This window comes from Danio rerio, chromosome 15, assembly GCF_052040795.2.
Source record: "Danio rerio strain M-AB ecotype USA chromosome 15, GRCz13ab, whole genome shotgun sequence".
Lineage (NCBI taxonomy): Eukaryota > Metazoa > Chordata > Actinopteri > Cypriniformes > Danionidae > Danio > Danio rerio.
The window spans coordinates 15,673,803-15,695,811 of NC_141035.1; the positions used below are offsets into that span (position 1 = coordinate 15,673,803).

The 22,009-nt window shown below is 36.4% G+C and overlaps 2 protein-coding genes across 5 annotated transcripts in view; one reads left to right on the forward strand and one right to left on the reverse strand.

Moving 5' to 3' along the window:
• zgc:172282 overlaps nucleotides 1-946 on the reverse strand; it is a 269,591-nt gene extending 268,645 nt beyond the window's left edge. The window contains exon 1 of the mRNA XM_087282218.1: nucleotides 457-946. The gene's annotated coding sequence lies outside the window, so the exon portion shown is untranslated. The remainder of the gene's footprint in view (nucleotides 1-456) is intronic.
• The window catches only part of LOC147833617 (uncharacterized), a 185,537-nt gene that overhangs the window by 24,773 nt on the left and 138,755 nt on the right, over nucleotides 1-22,009 (forward strand). The window contains exon 1 of one of the 4 annotated variants that reach the window (XM_087283758.1): nucleotides 21,508-21,567. The exons of the other annotated variants lie outside the window; for them this stretch is intronic. The gene's annotated coding sequence lies outside the window, so the exon portion shown is untranslated. Of the gene's footprint in view, nucleotides 1-21,507; nucleotides 21,568-22,009 lie in introns of those variants that run through there. 4 annotated transcript variants of the gene reach the window in all.

A 22,009-nucleotide genomic window follows, 5' to 3' on the forward strand; every position in this document is an offset into this window, starting at 1 on the left:
GAAAAAACGAATAAATCAGCTTCTGCTGCCACCACGGGTAAAACACCATGTCTAGCAGAATTAACCCACAACCCTAACCCTAATATTACAAGAGCGATTAAACAGCACATAGTATGCCCTAACACCATTTTGAGTCCTTTAAAATCACTCAAGCCCTGCCCCGTTCCAAGATGCACACACATGATCGCATATGCAAATATAGAAGAGAAAGTGAGCTGTCAAATTGATGTTGGGAAGATTCGTGGCTCTGGTGCATTGCTGACCATTACTCAGCATCCACAGAAACACACCGCTATCATTGCATCTGGCAGCACTTCTAATTTATAATTATAGCCATCAGGGATGAACCCAAACCCCTTAAAAATCCACCAAACAAGCCGAGGAAAGAGATTGAAATACTTTGCACAGCCAATTAATTCAAACAAGCTTATTCTACAGAACCTAAGAAAAGATTACCTTTCTTTAGCGATGCTCCTTCGGTGAAACAAAAAAAGTGTCAGCCGGTCGTCGCTTGACGAGGACAGGGTGGGATATCTTTAATTGCAGCGATATTAAAACCTTGGGGGAAAGATTAGAAAGGTTCGGTTTGGTCACACAGTGCCTTAATGTTCTTCTCAACGTGCACCAAAAAACAAAACGCTCTCATTTTTCTTTTCTTCCTGTAATACGCGATTTGCCTCTACTTTTGCTTTCGTGCAGGAATAGTTCCCATTCTTGCGCTCCTCGACCCTTCCCAGGTGCGGTGAATCAGATCTCTAGTTTCCTTTGGTTTCACCTTGCAATAAAGAATCCATATCCATATTCTGCTGATATACAGGGCAATCCATTCCGTCAGAGATGTAGATCCTCGAAAAGCAAGCCTCTCGCAATATCATCCTGAAAGATGGGTGAGTTAGAAGACAAATACGCACGAAGCGTCTGCTCGTCTTGGAGCGCGCTGGAGAGTGGGCGTTATAGGGGAAGATCTTCACTGCTCACTGCCAATAAGCATGCATGCCTCCGCCTGAAGCGCGGCTCCTCCACATGCACACACACGTAGGCTTTCTGTCAGCGCGGATGGCGAAAACTTGGGACTTTTAGGTTGGTGGGAGGTTAATAGAGCACATCGTGTAAAATCTGATGAGATTGACGGACTCTGAGGTGCGGTTGAAATGAACACCTGCACGTGAGGGGTTTTTATAATGCAAACTGGTGATAATCTGGTCAAGAAACATATGCGCGGGTTTACGATTGCGCGCTTTGGTTTCAGCACCACGGACAGCGCACAGCAACTCTAAACTTTAGAACGGATTTGTTTTTTTGTGCTGGTGTAAACGTGATTCGGAGCAGTGAAGTGATGGCAGTAGTTATTGATTACTAGAGGAAGCAACGAATCATTTTAATGTCTTGTTTCTTAATTTGAGAAATGTCTGTACTGTAATGGATTGTATTACTTTCACTGCTCTTGGGAGTAATATTGAGAATACATTGGGCATGAATAGAACTAAGAAACAAATGAAATTCTTGAAAACGATAAGTCTATGATAAGATAAGATAAAATAAGGTATAGAAAGCTATCTGATCTATCTAAAGACTAATTCTAAAGATCAAATCGAGCGTAATGTAATACATTTTACCAGTAATAGAAGATATTTCATTCAGTGTAAAATAGTTAATATTCTTTAAAAAATACTGTCAGGCATATGTATAACAATAATCATTTGAGTACAATTCTCACTAATAAAAGACTAATTCACCCAAAACTGAAAAATCTGTCATCATTTTCTCATCCTACTTGTTCTCACCTCAAATTTTCTTTATTTTGTTGAACACTAGTAGATATTTTAAAGAATGCTGTAAACATGTAACTTAAATTTGTACCTGTAAACATGATTTAAGCTCAATAAACTACTAATTTGCTGCCTATTTATAGCTAATAGGTTAGTACTAGTTAGTACTAGTAAGCCAGTTTCTTAATAGTTTAAAATAAGCTACTAGTCAACAGTGAGTACTTTACTAAAGTGTTGCTAAAAGCACTATTTAAATGGCATTTTTTTTCAAAGAATGTTTAACCCATTTGTCAAAAAGTAATGATTTCAAATATTATAAAACGAATATGATCACGTATTCGTTCATATGTTCTTCAAAACAACAAAACCGTATAAAGTGCAAGGTGTGTATATATATATAGAGAACAAATATATATATATATATATATATATATATATATATATATATATATATATATATATATATATATATATATATATATATATATATATATATATATATAGAACAAATAATTAAACAATAGATACAGCACTACTGAATATGAACAAATAATTAAACAATAGATACAGCACTACTGAATATGAACTAATACATGACCGTATTACATTATTACATTTTAGAATATTCGACCATGATGAAATGTATTTATTGTTATTGATATTTTATGTATGATATTTTGTTAGAAAATAAAAAAATCAAATTAAATCAAAAAATGTTTTATAGACTTTTTTTCACTAATTCATAACATAATGTTTAATTCAACATGTTGCTAACATTGTTGTAAATACTAATTATGTGTATAATACTATTGATTAATGAGTAAAAATGTCTACACCATTTATTCATTAGTATGATGCAATATGACAAATGCGAAAATAATCTACCAAAAACCTTTTTGCACTTCGCCACGTGAACAGCTAACACAAATAGTTAACTTTATTGGAAAAGTGTGTGAATAGTCCATTGCCTAAACCACTTAAAAATATTTACAAATTGTGATACTAGTTGAATTAACTCAAGTATATAAATGCAACACTTTTTGCTCCCATTTTTGTATGAGCTGATCTCGAAGATTTTAAACCGTGCACAAAATGTCAATTTCTCTAAAATAGTGTTCACTTATTTTTTTAAATCTGTGTTAGTAAACACTTCTGCCAAGATGATCCATTCATCTATATCAAGATGCTGGTTAGACAGCATGATTATTGCACAGGTGTGCCTTAGGCTGGCCATTTGAAAAAGTGCATGTTTAAAATTGTGCATGTCTAAAATGTTTTATCTCTAGCTCAATGTCACCTGTTGCAAGTTTTGAGGTAGCGAGCAGTTGATATTCTGACTGTTGTTCGTCGCTGTCAGGGTCTCCAACCTGGCAGCAGTTTGTCATTGTAGCTGACTTCTAGCTAAAATCTGTGATGTGTGCGACTGACATATATGGCAAACGTTGTGAGTGGACACATGAACACAACATTGTTAGACTCATTATTTAGCATGTTATAACTCTGTCAAGTAGTTTTCTTGTTTGTTGTTGTCTTCTGTGTGGTAAGGGATTTCTGCAATGTTTGTCTATTCCACTATCAGCTTATGCCATTTCAGTCATGTATAGCCTGCATTCAGTTGCAAATATGACTTTTTTTGTTACAAAAACACATTGATCTGCTTGATGAGATGATTAGTTTGACAATGGATGTATATGCTTTTGGAAGCTTCAAAATTAAAGCCACTATCCAACACCATTATACAGCATGAAAGAGCCAGAATAAAAATGAAAAAAAAAAAAAAAAAACTACTGTGTTTATCATCAAGAAAAAGTCAAATACAATCATGATAGTCTGACAGTGAGTACATTTTGGGGAGATTTTCATTGTTTATTTTTTTAGAGATTTTTTTTTAGTCTACCAGGGTACTGTTTCTGTCAACCCCTTTATGACCACAGTGTAACCATCCTGTGATCCTACTTTCATCAATATATCACGCCATGTCACAAAGCACAGATCTTCTCAAACTGGTTGACAGTGAGTTAATTAAACTCCAATGTCTTCCACAGTCACCAGACCTTAATCCAATAAAGCACCTGGAAGTGTTGGAACTGGAGTTTTGACATAATGGATGTGAAGCTGACAAATCTGTGATGCTATAATGTCAGCATGGTCCAAAAGCTCAGAGGAATCTTTACAGCATCTTGCCAATCAATGCCATGAGGTTTTTAGGCATTTGTGGAGGAAAAATAAGGTCTAAGCTAGTACAAGCAAAGTGTGCCTAATAAAATTGTTTGTGAGTGTAGTAAGTTACTAGTTTTTGTACTGTAAAATAATTTTCTGTAAATGGATTAAGTAGGGCATTACTTTGAAATTCTGTATAGAACGAAGTAAAAAAGCTAAATTGATGAAGAATGTTGCACATGATTGAGATAAATAAATAAATAAATAAATAAATATATATATATATATATATATATATATATATATATATATATATATATATATATGTATATGTGTGTGTGTGTGTGTGTGTGTGTGTGTGTGTGTGTGTGTAAGTGTGTGTGTGTTGCAATTTATAGTCACATGTGGCGTTATCCTGCTGCAAGTAGCCATCAAAAGATAGGTACTCTGTGGTCATAAAGGGATGGACATACAGCAACAATACCCTGGTAGGCTATGGCGCTAACACGATGCTCAGTTGTTACTAATGGGTCCAAGAAGTGTAACAAGAAAATATTGCCCACACCATTACACCACCACCACCAGCTTGAATCTTTGATACAAGGATCCAGGATGAATCCATGCTTCCATGTTGTTAATGCCAAATTTTGACCCGACCATCCAAATGTCACAGCAGAAATTAAGACTCGTCAGACCAGGCAGCGTTTTTTCAGTTTTCTATTGTCCAATTTTAATGCAATTTATGCTGCTGTAGCCCATCTGCCTCAAGGTTCGATATGCTGTGCATTCAGAGTTACTCTTCTGCATACCTCAGTTGTAACAAGTGGCTTTTTTAGTTACTGTTGCCTTTTTATCAGCTCGAACCAGTCTGGCCATCCTCCTCTGACCTCTGGCATCAACAAGGCATTTGCGCCCACAGAACTGCCACTCACTAGATATGTTCTTTTTTCAAACTATTCTCTGTAAGCCCTAAAGATGGTTGTGCGTGAAAATCCCGGTAGATCAGCAGTTTCTGAAATACTCAGACTAGTTTATAAGGCTCTAACGACCAACATTCAAAGTCACTTAAATCACCTTTCTTCCCCATTCGGATGCTCGGTTTGAACTGCAGCAGATCATCTTGACCATGGCTGTTTCTCAATTCCAAGAACGCAGAGAACGGACTTGTGTTCTTGTGGAGACCGGTCTTGCCAGGTGTCCTCAGAAGAACGAACTCAGGAGACCGCGAGGGCAGAGAACGCGTCCTTTGAGAATTGAGATGCTGCGTTCTTCCTGATGGTCACATGACCTTCACGTGTTTTAAATGGTAAATTTTTTAAACATTACAGCATTCATACAACGATTTATTGTTTTTCCCCTTTTCAAAATATATACTTTGCATAAAAACACTATAAATATATGTTGCACAACATAAATAAAACAGATTTTAATACGAATTTCAGCAAACAAACACCCTTAATGTGTTTATTCCTTAAGATGTCCATGGTAATGTTTACTGTCACTGTTTCATTTAGAGAAACTCCTGTGGTAAATAAGTCATATCTATGAACTTTAATAAAAAATCTAAATAAAATGCAGCGCTTCCCACCTTCAGTCGCAATGACTTCTGGGACTTCCAGAGCAAGTTCAGTGCTCAAGTCTGCATCGGTGCGTCCTCGATATCAAGAACACATCCGGGAAGTTTCACGCGTCCTCCGTACTTGCGGTCTTGAGTATTGGAACTGAACTTAGGCAGCTGATGATGACGTTTAACGAGAACACGAGGACGCATATTGAGAAACAGCCCATGTCTAAATGCCTAAATGCATTAAACTGCTGCCATGTGATTGTCTGATTAAAAAAAAAATGCGTTAACAAGCAATCAGACAGGTGTACCTAATAAAGTAGCCAGTGAGTTTATATGTCTGTTATCTCAAGTATTCACTTTTCAACACTCCTACAGTGTCTACCTAATGTTATTATGAAAACGTTAATACACTCAGCCGTTTAGCACAGGGTGAATAGGTTATTTCAGCTAATATAACCCTGGGACCTTGGGAATGTCATTTAACCTCTGGAGACCTTGCACGAATAAAGAAAACGGATGTGAAATCCCACAAATGGAGGTCTGGTGGAGGGATGAAAGAGACAGCATGCCTGCTGCACTACTCCTTAGAGACATTAAAAGCGATTGGCGGCTGATAAAGAGAAGTAGGAAAGTCGATAGGAGACTGAGAGAAAAGAAAAGCTGAAGGGTTAGACTGAAAATACACAAACACTCCGGAAACAAAGCAGGTGTCTAAAGGGCCGATCAGAAAGAAAGCAACACAAATAAAAGGTGAAACAGGTAGTGTGCTGTAGAGATAATAGAAGGAGCTTACGGAAAGCAAAAGGATGACTGGGGTAAAGCTGAATAATTGATTGAAAACTGCTCATGGAAATTGAAACCATATAAGATTCAAGATGTATCTAGTATACTTTAATTTACCAGGCTTAATGCTGCATTAATTCATCTGTTACTCTGCATATAGTGTGTACAGTGAGTATTTATGAAATGTAAAAAATGACCTTGTTGAACTCTTTATGTAAAGTATGTCAGTTTTGATGATTCAAACAACAACAATGGTTAGACTCAACTTTTTTTTGGTGTAAGAATGTCTTCAACCCATGCTCATTCTGAAAACGTAGTCCCGTGGACGTTTCCGGGAGGTACGTATTTTTGCAGTTTTTGTTTTCGCGTATCCACGAGAGGCCACTGTGTGCACTTTTTTGTATCTCAAATGTCTCTCGCGAATGCCGTTCATGCCCGCTCTGTTCTTGTGTAAACCCACCAATGGTCGCTGTCGAATGACCGTCTGTCTGACTGGGTGAATGATTGACTGGGCAACTGGCCAATCGGCTGACCCACCCTCCTCCTTCCCTAAACCCCACCAATTTTACAGATTGACCCGCCCACCCGCTTACTTCCCTAAACCCAACCAAAAATTTACGAAAGGAGTCCAAAAAAAAGAAAAGCCTTGGTCTGATTTTTAACACGTTTTTGGATTTGACCACATTCTGACTCTGTTATGAACTTGTTCACTTTATTTTTTTGGATTCTGTTTTTTTTTTTTTTTTTTTACCTGAATTCTGGAACCGCTCTTCCCTGGACTCAAACCCGGTCATCGTTGTCATGGTCAGCTCCTCTCTGCGTCTCAAGTACACGACAAGCTAACTGGACAAGCTGGTTACGGCGGGAAAGCCCTCCACATGGATGTAAGTGGTCAACTGGTAAGCGCGAAAAGGAACAGCGTCATACTGCCCTGTAGCATTTGCTTAAAAAAAAAAATGCAGCCATACGTACCTCGGGCTACATAATTCGCAGTCTACAGAAATGTCCACGCGACTACGTTTTCAGAATGAGCTTGGGTTGAATGTCTTTGTACTGTCAATGTTCAGATTCCCTCAACACTATTGTGTTCAACTCAGACTTATTCTGAGAACTTGCCGCAATATACATTTCTGTAGGATGCCAAATACATCCCAGGAACTACATTTTTTGCAGTTTTTTTTTTTTTTTGTGAATCCACAAAAGGCTGCTGTAAATGCTTTTTTCAGATCTCGTATTTCTCTTGCGAGTGCCATTCGCACCTGCTCTTCTTGTGTAAATCCACTGTTGACTGACTGTCAACTGACTGACTGACCGATTGACGAATCCATCCTCTTCCTTTCCTAAACCCAACCAATAGTGCTTTCAAAAGCACCTATTGACCCACCCACCCACTTTTTTAAACCCAACAGGCCATTTTCAAAGCAATACAGAATAAGTAAACCCTGATTTTTACCACCTTTTCAGTTTTTACCACATTTTTACTTGCTTTTTTATATATTTTTGTCTTCTCTTTTTGTCTTTCCTGTTCTCTGAAACTGTTCTTTGCCAGACTCGAACCCTTGATTAACTCCTTTTTGCATCTCAAGTCTGTCGATGTACATGGCAAGCAAGAAAAGAAACATGTCATACCACCCTGTAGCAATTTAAAAGATGAAATGCAGCCATACATACTTTTAACTACATAATTTGCAGTCTCCAGAAATGTATATAGGGCTGTATTTTCAGACTAAGCCTATGTTGATTGTGTCGTTGGACTAAATGTGCTCTATAGGATGCTATTCTATTCTAAAATAAATCGTGATCTAGAGCAATGAAGATATGTGTCTTGTTATTATAATGAAATTCATAAACACTGGTATGTTCAAAAATAGCGCCCCAGTGCGTCCAGGTCCTGGCGCTGGCTAAGATTTTAAATATCCTGTTTATATCCATTATTAACCTGTTCCACAACCATTTTTGGTTTTGGAACAATCTAATAATTGCCAGCCATAGAGATTGGTGATGCCAAGCATAGAGGACTTCAAGAGGTATCCATAATTTTGGACCAGGCCGTATCCTGAGCAGATGCTCTGGTGGCCATGAAGGAGTGGATAGCATGTGACTGATTCCTGAAAGACCCCAGTGACAGACAAGTTTCCGCATTGATCCCATGGGCCAGCCTGTATGCCTCTGATGACCTACTCATGCCTGCAGCTTCTCCATGATGGACGTCCAGTGTTCTTTCGAGAAGATTCTAAAATCACTGTTGCATTAATTATTTGGGAAGATGAAAACGATGTAGTAAAGTTTATAAGCATCAATGCATAAATACTTTTTAAAAAGTATGTTTTGTATGTTATATAAAATTGTTTTATTGATTAATTAATTTTCCTTCATATTAATATTAATTTGTACACTGTTAAAAGTGTTAGTTGACTATTTAAAGTGAGTAAACCTCTTTGTTTTAAAACAATTAGTTGAATTTATTTTAAAAAGTGAGTAAACCTTTTGCTTTTAAATTGAGCTATTGACATTATTTAAACAAGTGTGTAAACCCATTGCCTTAAAAAAATCTAAGTTGTCAACACTTGTCAAGTTGCCTTATTCACTTTTTTTTAAAGTAAAGTTAATTTTTAAGGTAAGTTTTTTTTTTTTTTTTTTTTTTTAAATGTTTAGTCGACATATTTAAAGCTATTTTTTTTGTTTTTAAGTAAAGTAAAACATCACTTTTAAGGTTAAGGATTTACTTATTTGTATATGTTTTTTTGTAAAGTAACTAATAACTTTTTAGAGTGACACAATAATATAGACTTTTCATTTTCATTTCATTTTCCTTCAGTTTAATCTGGAACTGGAAAACACCCATACACTCCCACATTCACATTCATAGACTATGGACAATTTAGCTTACCCAAATCACCTAAAGCTCCTGTCTTAGGTGCTCATGTCCAATCAAACACGGGGGAACATGCAAACTCCACACAAAAACACCAACTGGCCCATCTGGTACTCAAACCTCCATGTCACCACAATATTAATCTTTAATTAATGTTGCTTATTTTAATTTGAAATATTTTTGTGAAATATTACAGCAGATAGTTTGCCAGTGATGGGTTGCAGTTGGAAGGACATCCGCTGCGTAAAACATATGCTGGATAAGTTGGCGGTACATTCCGCTGTGGTGACCCCTAATTAAAAAAGGGACTAAGCCGAAAAGACAATGAATAAATGGATAACAGCATATAATGACTGTGATACCCCACCCCCCACTATCCTCAGTATGTCACTATGATAATGCTTAATTTCTATAAGCACAGATATCTTAGGATATAACAATTATGATTAAAGCTTATGGGCATTCTTATCAGTCCTCATTCTACCACAAATTGCAGCTCAGTTGGCAGAGAGGTTCCAGCATGATAACCAACCTGCACATTTAGAGAAGTGAATACTATAGCAAACTATAGCCTGTAATTATTAGATTATTAAAGCTTTTGTGGCATCTAATTTCAGCAGCCAGTTATTGCAGACAATGAATTAACAATGATTTAATCACATGAATAACAGGCAGCTAAATGATTAAAGAGTAGGTCTGAGATTAATACCCCAACTAATATTGAAATCTGGAGTTCAGTATAGGGAAGGGGAAAATGTTAATTATTTTTTCTTTGAATTCAATGTATTTATTAGATATAAGTTTAACTAAAATGTTGATATGTCTTTTTTAAACTGGTTATTCCACTAAATATTGATTTCATACCACTTTATTGATACTATTATGTACAATATTGTACAATATATACAAACCAGGCTCATTCTGAAAATGTACTGATATATACATTCTGGAGAACAGCAAATACGTCCCAGGAGCTATATATATATATATATTTATTTTATTTATTTATTTATTTTTTTTGCAGTTTTTGTTTTCGTGAATCTACTAGAAGCCGCTGTGTGCGTGTTTTGAGCTCTCAAATTTCTCTCACTTGCATTTGTGCCTGCTCTTCTCACATAAATCCACCAGACGCCGCTGTCGACTGACTGACTGACTGACTGCCCAATTGACTGATCCACTCTTCTTCTTGCCTAAAGCCAACCAATAGTGTTTTCAAAAGCACAGATTGAAGTACCATTTGTACTTCTGGCTACATAATTTGCAATCTCCAGAAACATATATAGGGCTATGTTTTCGAATGAGCCTGTGTTGATTTTATTTCATGTATTCACAGTATGTTTATGTGCGTGCTTTGTATGAGTGGAGCTCACTGGATATCATTTGAATATATTTACATCAGATGTAAAACTAGTTCAAGAAAGTTTCAGAGATCACACAGTTCACAATGTGGGGCAATCACTGCAATTCAGTCAGACCAAACCTGACACTGCTCTGCTGCCTTGAGGTATTATACATATCAATCATATATGTGCTCATGGATCAGCAAGGGAGCACAGGTGTGTGTAGGGTGTTGAGTACCAAGCTAGTAATCTGTTTGAACAAGTCTCAACCCTTAGGGCGATCATCTTGTCAGTGTCCATTTTGTTTTACATATAAGATCTACACTGCGCTGGTCTTCAAAAGTGTTGTCTAGAGCAAACTAGACAACATCCATCCCTGCTCCTTCAGTGACTCTCAAATTAAGGGTACATTTACACAACAACAACGTACTAAAAACAGAAAAGTCTTTTTTTTGGATGTGGAACAGTTTCGTAAGCAGACAACAATGTGGTTAGAACCATCTCAGTTTATACAGATCTGCAAAAAAAAAAAAAAAAAAAAAAAGATAAAATCAATGTACACTCCCTGACAAAAGTGTTGTGGTCAATTGCAAATATAAGAGCAACAGATAATAACTTGAGTTCTAGTTGATCATTTGAAAAAGTGCCAGAAGGTATATTTTTTCAGATGAATCATCTGTTGAACTGCATCCCAATCTTTACAAATACTGCAGAAGACCTGTGAGTCAAGTTTGGTGAAGGAAAAATCATGGTTTAGGGTTACATTAAGTAAAGGGGCATGCGAGAGGTCTGCAGAGTGGATGGCACATCAACAATCTGAAGTATCAAGACATTTGTGCTGCCCATTACATTACAAAACACAGTAGAGGGTAAATTCTTCAGTAGAATAGCACTCCTCATGCTTAAGCCTCCAAATCAAAGTTCTTAAAAAGCAAAGAAGTTAAAGGTGCACCAGGATTGGTTAGCCCAGCCACCAGATACTAACATTATTGAGCATTTCTGGGGTAAGATGGAGGAGAAGGCAATAAAGATGAATCCAAAAAATCTTGATGAACTCTGGGAGTTTGGCAAGAATGCTTTCTTTGCCATTCCAGATGATATTAATAAATTATTTGAGTCATTGCAGTGATGTGAGGATGCAGTCCTCCAAGCTCATGGGAGTCATACACAATATTCATTATTTTTCCACTGCACCATGACTTTAAAAATGATTAACTAGAAGTCAAGTTAGTATTTGTTGTTCCTAAATCTTGGATAGGTGACAAGACATTTGTCAGGTAGTGTAATCTGCATGCCAGACCAGTAGATGGAGGTGCTAATTTGTAAAGGAAACACCATACACCTGTGCATATGCAGTCCAGTAATTTGCATTTTTTTTGGGGTTTTGATCTACAACAGAGATGAGCGGATCAGCTGAAATGACATCCGAATCTCCGGCTTCATACTAATCATCAATTGCACATACAGTTTTACCTGATATATGTATCCACACCCGATCCGCACCCGATTGTCACTTTAATAATTTAATTTCTTTGTTTTAGGCTTGATAGGTTACCGACCGTGGATATTAACATCAGATTCAGTGAGCTTTAGTCTGCGCATCTCTGATAGTAAAATCATACGTTAATTGTAAATGTTTTTAAATGAACATTTATTTATAAAAAACTAAAATTTGTCTTTAGACAACATCTTCATTTTCAAATAAATACAGAAAGTAAAATAAGACATTTTAGTTTTTACAGATACAGGAACAAGATAACAAAAAGGGTGCCACTTCAGCCTTAACGGCAGCTGTGTTAGGTTTACTTGGCCTTTTTCTTTGCACTGTGCAAAACAGAATAGCTTTTATTGTGTCTAGATTCAGGCGATTCCACCTTGTCTCCAAAACGCAGCCTGCTGAACTGAATGAGCATTTGCTTTCAATGCTTGTTGTAGGAATTAACAAGATACTCCCTGCAAGGTGCTGCAGTCGTGGAAATAAGCGATCTTGTTTCTCACATAGCAGATTTTCCTCTGATGACTCCTCTGACTGAAACTTTGAACAGTAGGCTACTTTTGCACTTTATCCATTATTTTGGCCGTCTCATCTTCCCATTCTGCAAAGCCCACTCTCTGCTTTTTTCGCGGGTCCACTGCCATGTCCCGCTACATCCACCCGCCACCCACCCGCAATTAATCATAATGTATTTTTTATTACCTGACCCGCCCAACCCGTGGATCATCTTCAGCGCCTGCAGATATAACCGCCACCCGTGCAGCACTAATCTACAAGTACTCAAACTTGCCTATAGGCTTTATCACTATCACCAGGTGAAGTGTGGGATCATGAGCTCTGCTAGAAGGTAGTCCGCTCTGTCATATGTTATTTACCCAGGGCCTATTGCACAGACAGTGCGTAAGTTAAAGCGTAGTCTCGTTGTTAAGTATGTTATGCATGTCTTTGGACTTTGGGGAAAACTGGAGCACCCGGAGGAAACCTACGTAAACACGGGGAGAACATGCAAACTCCACACAGAAATGCCAACTTACCCAGCTGAGGCTCTAACCAGTGCTCTTCTTGCTGTGAGGCGACTTTGCTAAACAACTGAGCCACTGTGCTGCCCTACAGAGATCTTACAACCTGCTAACTACAGTCTGCCTTAAGAACATGTAGTGAGTGCAACTGAAGTAGAAACAGATGTAGTTACTAACCAGCTATTATATACTAAGCCTCTAGTATGGACTCATATTTCAGTTTAAGCAAGAACTTCTCAATAGCTGGTGCATCCCCACCCGGGACTCCATATTACACAAACCTTTGCACCGATTACCATCCCAGCTGTCCAACATTACCACTACTATTTAAAAAGCTTTGCAAAACCATCTTGCTTGAGTTGCCTCTCTGTGAGTACATTTACATGGACATCAACAATATATATATTTTTTTGCCTTAATCTGAATAAGATATGCTTAGGGTGTTTACATGAGTTGCTTTTTGAATGCTCCTTTCATGTTCCTATTTGATATCTTACAGAACATAGCTCAATTAACATAATTATTTCATTTTTTGACATTGTTTTTCCTCCAGCGATTCTTGCAACAACAGTTTGTGTTAGTCATGGCACCATATGTATTTTTGGGTGTTCAAGTTTGTGTCAAGTTCAATTTCACTTAATTTCTCACACTATGTGTGCAAACAGATGATAGTAGATAGAAATTTTCAAGCACAGGTCACCTCTGCTATTTAATTTACTAACTCTTTTTTAATTATTTTTTTTTTATTTACATGCCCCTGCCACAAAGTTGCTTCAAAGTCACCTTAATATCCATTTCTTTCAAAATTCTTCACATAGACATCGTTTCCCACTCACACTAAAAGTTTGTTCTCTTGCTTGAAGCCATTCTTTATTGTTTGCTGTAAAATGCCTGATAACTGCCATGTGAGTACTACAAACCAATAATAGTTTTATTAAGGTGTTTAAATGTCTGTACTGCACTTTAATAATGTGACTAAAGCAGGAATGCTCCACATCCTAATTCTATTTCTGTTTAGTTCGATTAATACTTTAGTCCAATTAAGGTCATCAAAAATTGCTGTTTACATGAAAATCTCTTAAACGGAGTATTGCATTGAAATCTAAGTATTGGTGTCCATGTAAATACACTGTGTTTATTGGTGCAAAAACATGATGGAACGTTCAATGGGTCTTCAATTTGAAACCCTAGTTGCTGTGACTCAGGAGAGTTTAACTCCTATCAACTGAATTATTCAGGTATTGAGAAAATAATAATAATAATAATAATAATAAAATAAATGTATCTGAGCAATCCAACGTTCTGATGTGTACATGGGGGGAGAGTCCACAGTTGTCATCTTTTCAGATGGTCAGATGGACATAATCCTTTAACGTTTCTTCATTCTTTACGGAGTCCAAGTCAACACTTAATGCAATTGAAACTATTTTTGCTAGAGCCATATAATCTGACAACAAAACATCAAGGTCATTGACAACCGTTTAGCGGACACTTTTTCACATGACCCTGTGGTGGAGTGACAAGAAAATATATTTTGCCTCTAACTGGTTACTCTAACCTACCTCTGTGCCTGTTAATTTATTATAGTTTATTTTGATGTGGGAAATTTTAAGGGGGGTGTGTTAGGGTTGAGTTGTTTTAGTTTATTTTTCTTTATTACGTGTAATGAGTGGGTCGTAGTATGAGAGCACCTGTTTCTTGTCATTGCGTCTATTTGAACCCACTGCAGGAAGTTGTCGAGGCCGCTGCTCAGCCGTCAATTTGGCAGTTTGCCAGACACACGCTCCTTTGTATATCTGTTTATTTTGGCATTTATACACTGTCACTGGCAACATTTCACTTACACTTCATACTACTTTACTCTAAGCTTATTTTGGTTATTTTTTATTATAAAAAAAATATTATTGTTCCAAAATGTTCTGCTATGTGGTCTCCATTTGATGTGGCATAATAGAGTCAGGTAACAAAGACACTTACTCACATGAGTGATGAGAGATACAAAGTTTCAAAACAAATCAACCATTTGCTTCATTAAATGATTCCAAGTCAGGCTCATTCTGAAAACATACCTCTATATACATTTCTGGAGAGCAGCGAATACATCCCAGGAGCTACTTTTTTTTTTGCAGTTTTTGTTTTCATGAATCCACCACACGCTGTTGTGTACGCTTTTTGAGATGTCAAATTTCTCTTTTGCCATTCGTGCCTGCTCTTCTTGAGTTAGTCTACCAGAGGCTGTTGTTGACTGACTGAATGACTGACTGACTGACCAATCGACTGGCCCACCCTCCTGAAATCGAACCAGTAGTGTTTTCAAAAGCACTGATTGACCTGCTCAGCCACTTTCCTAAACCCAACTGACAGTTGTCTAAAACAATCAAATGCAAAGGAAAGCCCTCGCCTGATTTTGACCACATTATCAGATTTTACCACATCATCATCCTACTATTTACTTATTTATTTAATATTTTGGCTTCTGTTTTTGTCTTAGCCTCTTTCTGGAACCGTTCTAAACCAAACTCGAACCCCGTTGTCGTGGTCAACTCCTCTCTGCATCTCACGTCTGCCGACGTCCGTCTAACTGTTCGAACTGGTAACAACGGGAAAGCTGTCTATTTAACGTTAAGCTGTCAGCTGGTAAACGTAAAAGGAACAGCGTCATACTGCCTTGTAGCATTTGTTTAAAAGACGAAATGTAGCCATTCATATTTCTGTCTACATAAATCGCAATCTCCTGAAATTTATATATGGCTACGTTTTCTGAATGAGCCTATATAGAATGACTCACTGTAGAAATTCATCAAATTGATCTGAGATCAGTAACAAACTATGAAATCTGCTCAATGTTTTGCCACTAGGGGCACCCTAGTAGAAAACTATTTTCGAAGCATTTTGAAACAGCAATGACATAATGAAGCCCCATTTACTGAAATCATGTGATGTTGACAACTTGAAATGTTCTGAACCCCTGACATTTCAGGTTTCAGGTTTCAAAGTTTTATGAAAAATTGTTTCAAAAGTAGTCATCACTAACTCACAATACTACTTGCAAAGTCTTTTTTTTTCCGGTTTAGCAGCTGAGCATTTCTCTAATTCCCTAGTTTATTGTTTTTTTGTTTTTGTTTTTTTTGCCGCGACTGTTTTTTTTTCTTGGACTGTTTCCCATTGCTGTGATTGTTTGCAGGCATGTGCTTGTTTATTGGATTACTCTTGTGGTTTACCCCAGACATTGTTTGTTGGTATTTGACCAAGCAGTTATTTTACCATAAATTTATTAACAAAATGCACTTGGATCCTCACCACTGCTGTCACACTTTATAATCTAACTATCACGCTTCATATGTATGTAATACACATGCGCATGATGCAAATGTTTTCACAAAATCACATATTCGTAGTATGGAGACAAGGGGGCAATAATGGTATAGGTTTCAACTAATAAAAACCTTTTTTTTTATGTATGCATTCTCAAAGCCTAAATGAATGGCCAAAATATATAAAAACCAAACCCCCATAGGATCAAACACCTTTTGAAAACATGTTGATTTTAAAAAAATACAGCCATTTTCTCCCAACTGGAGTGTAGCAGCAAAAAAATCAATCAAGGCTCTCACAGGTCTCATCCCACATCTTGTGCTTTAATATGTCACCAGCGTCGCCACAGAAAATTACTTAATCCGAGCATGAGAGAAAAATAAAAATAAACATCAATCCCGTGCACTTGTGCTTCTTTTGTTACAGAAAGTTCATAGTATACACAATCACACACATAAACACACACACACATGCAATGGCACACAAACACTCTTAAAGGAGCCGCATCCAGTTTTCACTCGTTACAGACACTTGTTGACTGACTAACTGTTTATATAAAAAGGCGCGTGATTGTCCGTGCGTAAGATGAAGCCGATCCGTGAATCGCAGCACATTATGACGATAACCAATCAAAGTCCCTTGATGGCGGGCCTTTTAGAGGCACTAGGAAATATGACAGTCGTTTTCATGTTAGCTGAGTAGCTGTGTATAATCAAAGTGAGATTTATGAAAAAAAAAACATATTATTAACACAACCAACTCTTAAAATTACATTCTGGACCAGCCCTTTAAATCACTTTACAAAGTGTTTTTTTTTCTTTTATTTATTATTATTTAATGTCATTTAGTTATTTATTTATTATTCTTTGTAATAGAAAATATATACTGTTCTTGAAACATTCACTGTTGTTCAAAAGTTTGGGGAACAACTTTTTTTTCTTCATATTTTTGGAAAACAAATCAACAAGCAAAAACAAAGTTTCATTACTTGGTCAAGCGACAAACATAAAAACTCTTCTTGCTACTTTAAAGAGCCCCTATTATACATGAAATAGGGTCATATTTTGGTTGTAAGGGTCTCCAACAACAGTATAACATGTATGCAAGGTCAAAGAATTTTAAAATGCTAACTCCACTCACACCTAAAATTTGTTCTTTTGCTTGAACCTATTGTTGGAAAATGCTCGATAACTGCCATGTATGTTCTAAAAAATGGTAATAGTTTCATTAGGGTGTTTACATGTCTGTACGACACTTCAATAATGCGACTAAAACAGGAATACTCCACGTCTTAATTCATTAATCCATTTCTGTTTAGTTTGAATATTAACTTAATCAAGCGAAAAAAAAGAAAAAAAAAACTCGCTTTTTTAAAAAGCAGTTTTCATTGTATGTTAAAATGCTAACTGCTTTTGTTTAACATAAAGATGACTTTACTGTCACTTTGATCCATTTAATGATTTTGTGAAGTAAAAGTGAAGCTTGTGAGCCTTTTAAAGTCATTACTTGTCCAAAGTACGCTATTGTGCATTGTGTTTGCCCCAAATTGTTTATATTCTGTTACAACACTGTCAATAAACCCATTGTGGCTAATGAGAACTGCACAAAAACAAATTTATACACCTAAATAAAGTATCTTAACAAGATAATTTACTTAAAAATGTAATTCTGCATCATTTATTTATAGTAGTCTTGGTTCTAACTGCCAGATTCAACATTTTTCAAAGTATTATATGTTGTGTTAAATAAAAAAGGAAACTCAAACAAGTTTAAGTTGATTAAAATGCAATTAAATTATAAATATATTGTCTGTGTAATTTTTCTGTGTATTTTCCGAGTATATTTTTTGTAAACATATATTTCTGTGTGAAATATATGTTTAAAATTCAGACCAAATACTCCCCACACCAGAGCAAGAAACAGCATTGAAGATTGTAATTCTCCTTCATTCAGGTCACTTTAGGTTTGAGGAATGCTAAAACTCCTGGAGTGAGGTAATGTGTGTTAAATGCTGAAGCAGCCATAAGCAATAATACCAGCATTGCCCGGTGGTTGTCAGCATGAACTGAACTCACCCCTGGATGAAGTCCAGCTGAGAGGGTGTGAGGCTACTCCAGGCCAGGCTTAATCTGTGGTGCTGAATAACAAGGGCCTTTGCTAAATTCCAATGAATGTACAAGCAGCAATAGAGTGTACAGGTTTACAATTTGTACACTATGCATTTAAAATGCTCTGCTGATCCCTGGAGCAAATGTATACATGCTACTGTGGGGGAAACCGGACAACCCGAAAAAAACCCACATGAACACAGAGAGAACATGCAAACTCCACCCAGAAATGCCAACTGATCCAGCCGAGGCTCGAACCAGTGACCTTCTTGCTGTGAGGTGACGATACTACCTACAGCGCCACTGTGTCGCCGTCTGGAACAATATCTAGTAAAATACTATTTACTGTCATCATGACATAGATAAAATAAATCAGGTATAAGAGATGAGTTGTTAAAACTATTATGTTTAGAAATATGTTGAAAAAATCTTTCCATTAAACAGAAATTGGGGACAAAATATAAACAGGGGGGGCTAATAATTCAAGGGGCTAATAGTTCTGATTTCAAATGTATAATATATAATATATATATATATATATATATATATATATATATATATATATATATATATATATATATATATATATATATATATATATATATATATATATATATATATATATATATATATATATATATATATATTATTTTTATTTTTATTTATTTTTTTTTTATATATATATGAGGAATATCACAAGTGGTGGGAGGCATGCATTGGCAATCCAACATGGAGAGTCTTTAAAAATCCTTTTGTACTATGAACTACTTTCTTTTACCATTCATTTAAATCAGCAGATGACTCGGAACAGCAGAAACTGTTGCTAACTCACAAACATCACTTTTGAGCCAGTAGTTAAATGATTCTCTAACATCATTTCTAAAGTAATGACAAAACAGGTGATTTTCCTCACAATTTACGATTAAAAGACTGAACAACATGAAATGTCATCAGTCTACAGAGATTTCCCAGTATATTTTGGTTGCAATCGGGATCACAATGATTAATTTGACCGTGTAAAGCCGCATAGAACTATATATATATATATATATATATATATATATATATATATATATATATATATATATATATATATATATATTGCCGAGTTCAGTGGTTAATCAGCAGGAATCAGCTGAGGTAATGTGACAGTGACCAGCGAGACAGCTGTCACTCGAGTGGCCACGCCCTTAATTATGCAGACTTATTATAACTTAATATAAACAAAATGGATAAGTTATAAAAAAATTACTCCTATCACCATTGTCATGAAGGGTAATATTAGCTATTTGAACCAAAATCTTTCTTTGTACCAGACTGTAAAAACCTTTTTTACTGCTGTAAAGTTGGCCATTTTAACAATGGGGTCAATCGAAATTTACTCTATTATGGAGCTACGACTAGCAGAATTTTGATGAAGTGCAGTTTCTGTTACTTCTGTATTAGCTTCACGAAGGAGAGCAAGATGATGTCGCTTGGGTGGAACGCCAACCATCTTTGCACTGCTCAGAAACAGGTTGATTGCTGCGAATGCGCTGAATCTCAGAATGTATAAATATTTAAATTAGGCACTATCCTCATACATAAAAAGGCCTAGAAAAGCCTCAAAAGTACATTATGTTGTCCAACAGCAACACTATGTGTCAAACTATAGTGGGACTATTCCTCTTTTGTCACTCTATGTGAGCAGAGGACAAAATGGAAGTGCGTGGGGTTGTGTTTGTGGTTCCCTAATAGAATGATTTAAATATTACTCCACCCCCCACCCCCCTCCAAAAAATAAAATCCTGGCCTAAACTTACAAGGAAGATTTAGTAATCACTGTTTCTGTATGGATAACAATTTAATCAAAGTAAGCCTTGGTTAAGAGTCTTCTCACAGATCTCAAACTTTTGAGCATGAGGTCTACTTTTCCATCTCTTAAAAGTGAAGAAAAATAGTAATTATATTTCAGTTGATGTATATTTCATTTCTTTGGGTGCACTAGGGTGTCCTCACGCATGGGTTATGCATGGTGTTACTTTATCATTAACTTATTTATAATCTTACACAGCAACGGAGTCACACGTTGTTGCTGTTAAACAAAGTTAAACAGACTTAATAAATTATTGTTAAAATATTAAATTAAATAATTGAATAACTGTTAGATCCAGATTTTTTTTTCTTCTCCTGGGGGGCAACAGTGGTCTATCAGAACGGCTCCCATAGAGTCAACCGCTGAGTGACTGACTGAGTGTGTATAAAAAAAGCCTCTACCCAGCCTTCAGATGTTCAACATGCGCAGAGTTTGAGGGAATATAAATGAATACATTTTATTCTTTTTAATTGAAATTTCCAGCAGTCATGCCTCAACGGTCAGAACACGGCACCCCGCTAGGTCCTGTGGCGCTTTGAAACACTGCAACCTTCTCATCAGTGGTGTTTTTTTTTTTTTTTTTTTAAATGGCCTCCAAGCAGTTATTTTCAAGTTGAATAAACTGTGCATGTTGCATTGTCGATATTATCTCCTGGCTGTGCCATTTATTGTTGCTGTTCCTGAACAGCTTTTCAAAGCTATCAAAGCATTCTGTTATGACACTTTGATGGCAGAGCTTATAGATGAAAGGTTTTTCTGAACGCCATTCTGTGGCATAAGGAATGAGAGACTGTTTCAGGCAAAGACAAAGGGTTTAAGTAATCACTCCTTCAGGCTATTTTCCCTCAACTGTGCCCAGTTCACAGTGCATCTTTATTTATTTGAAAAGCCCATTGTCTATTGTACTCGGTCAAAAATTGAAGACAGAGAGAAGGATTTATGCTGTCAGATAATCTTCTTACATAATAATAATTCTAAGAATTGTTCCTGGAAAAATCACTGTTTTACTGCTCGCAGATCATAAGGATTGCAAACTATAACTCAAAACAGCAAATGCAAGGTTAAGTGTGCATTAGATTGCCGTCTTGATGGCTTAATGTTTGCAACATTTTGGGTGCTTTTTTTTTTTTTAGACTTTTTATAGACTATAATCCATAAATCTGAAAAACATTATTATTAGAGTGTTTTCCAGCAAGCCTGTGCAGGCCTAGCATTGCAACTGGCAGATGGCTTGGCCGTGGATCTGTGGTGATGTATAGTGAGGTCATAACCAAACATACGGTAAGTGATGACCTCTAATGCAGCACATTCTCACCCCCAACTCGTCGTATTACATATGCTACTTTTTAAAAGGGTCATGAAATGAAATCAAAACTCATTTGACTTTTTGTCCTAGGCAAACACCCTGTTGGTTTCAGAACACATTTTTGAAAGTCTCCTATCGTACTTGCTTGCTTACTTATTACAGTGAACATTATCATACCCTGTGAAAATTTATACATTTACTGATGTCAGACGCTGCTTTCAAAATACCTTTTTGGATAAAGTTGCAGAAAGGCTGGAAAAGTTATTTGGAATATGATTTGATTCCAGACTGTATCACTAATAAAGTAATTAATTCAAAGCTGTATGATGATTGTCTGTAGGCACTGTACCTTTTTTTGCATGTTGTTGTTGTTTTAAATGTGGTCAATATCAAATTTTCCTTGTAAACTAATGTGGT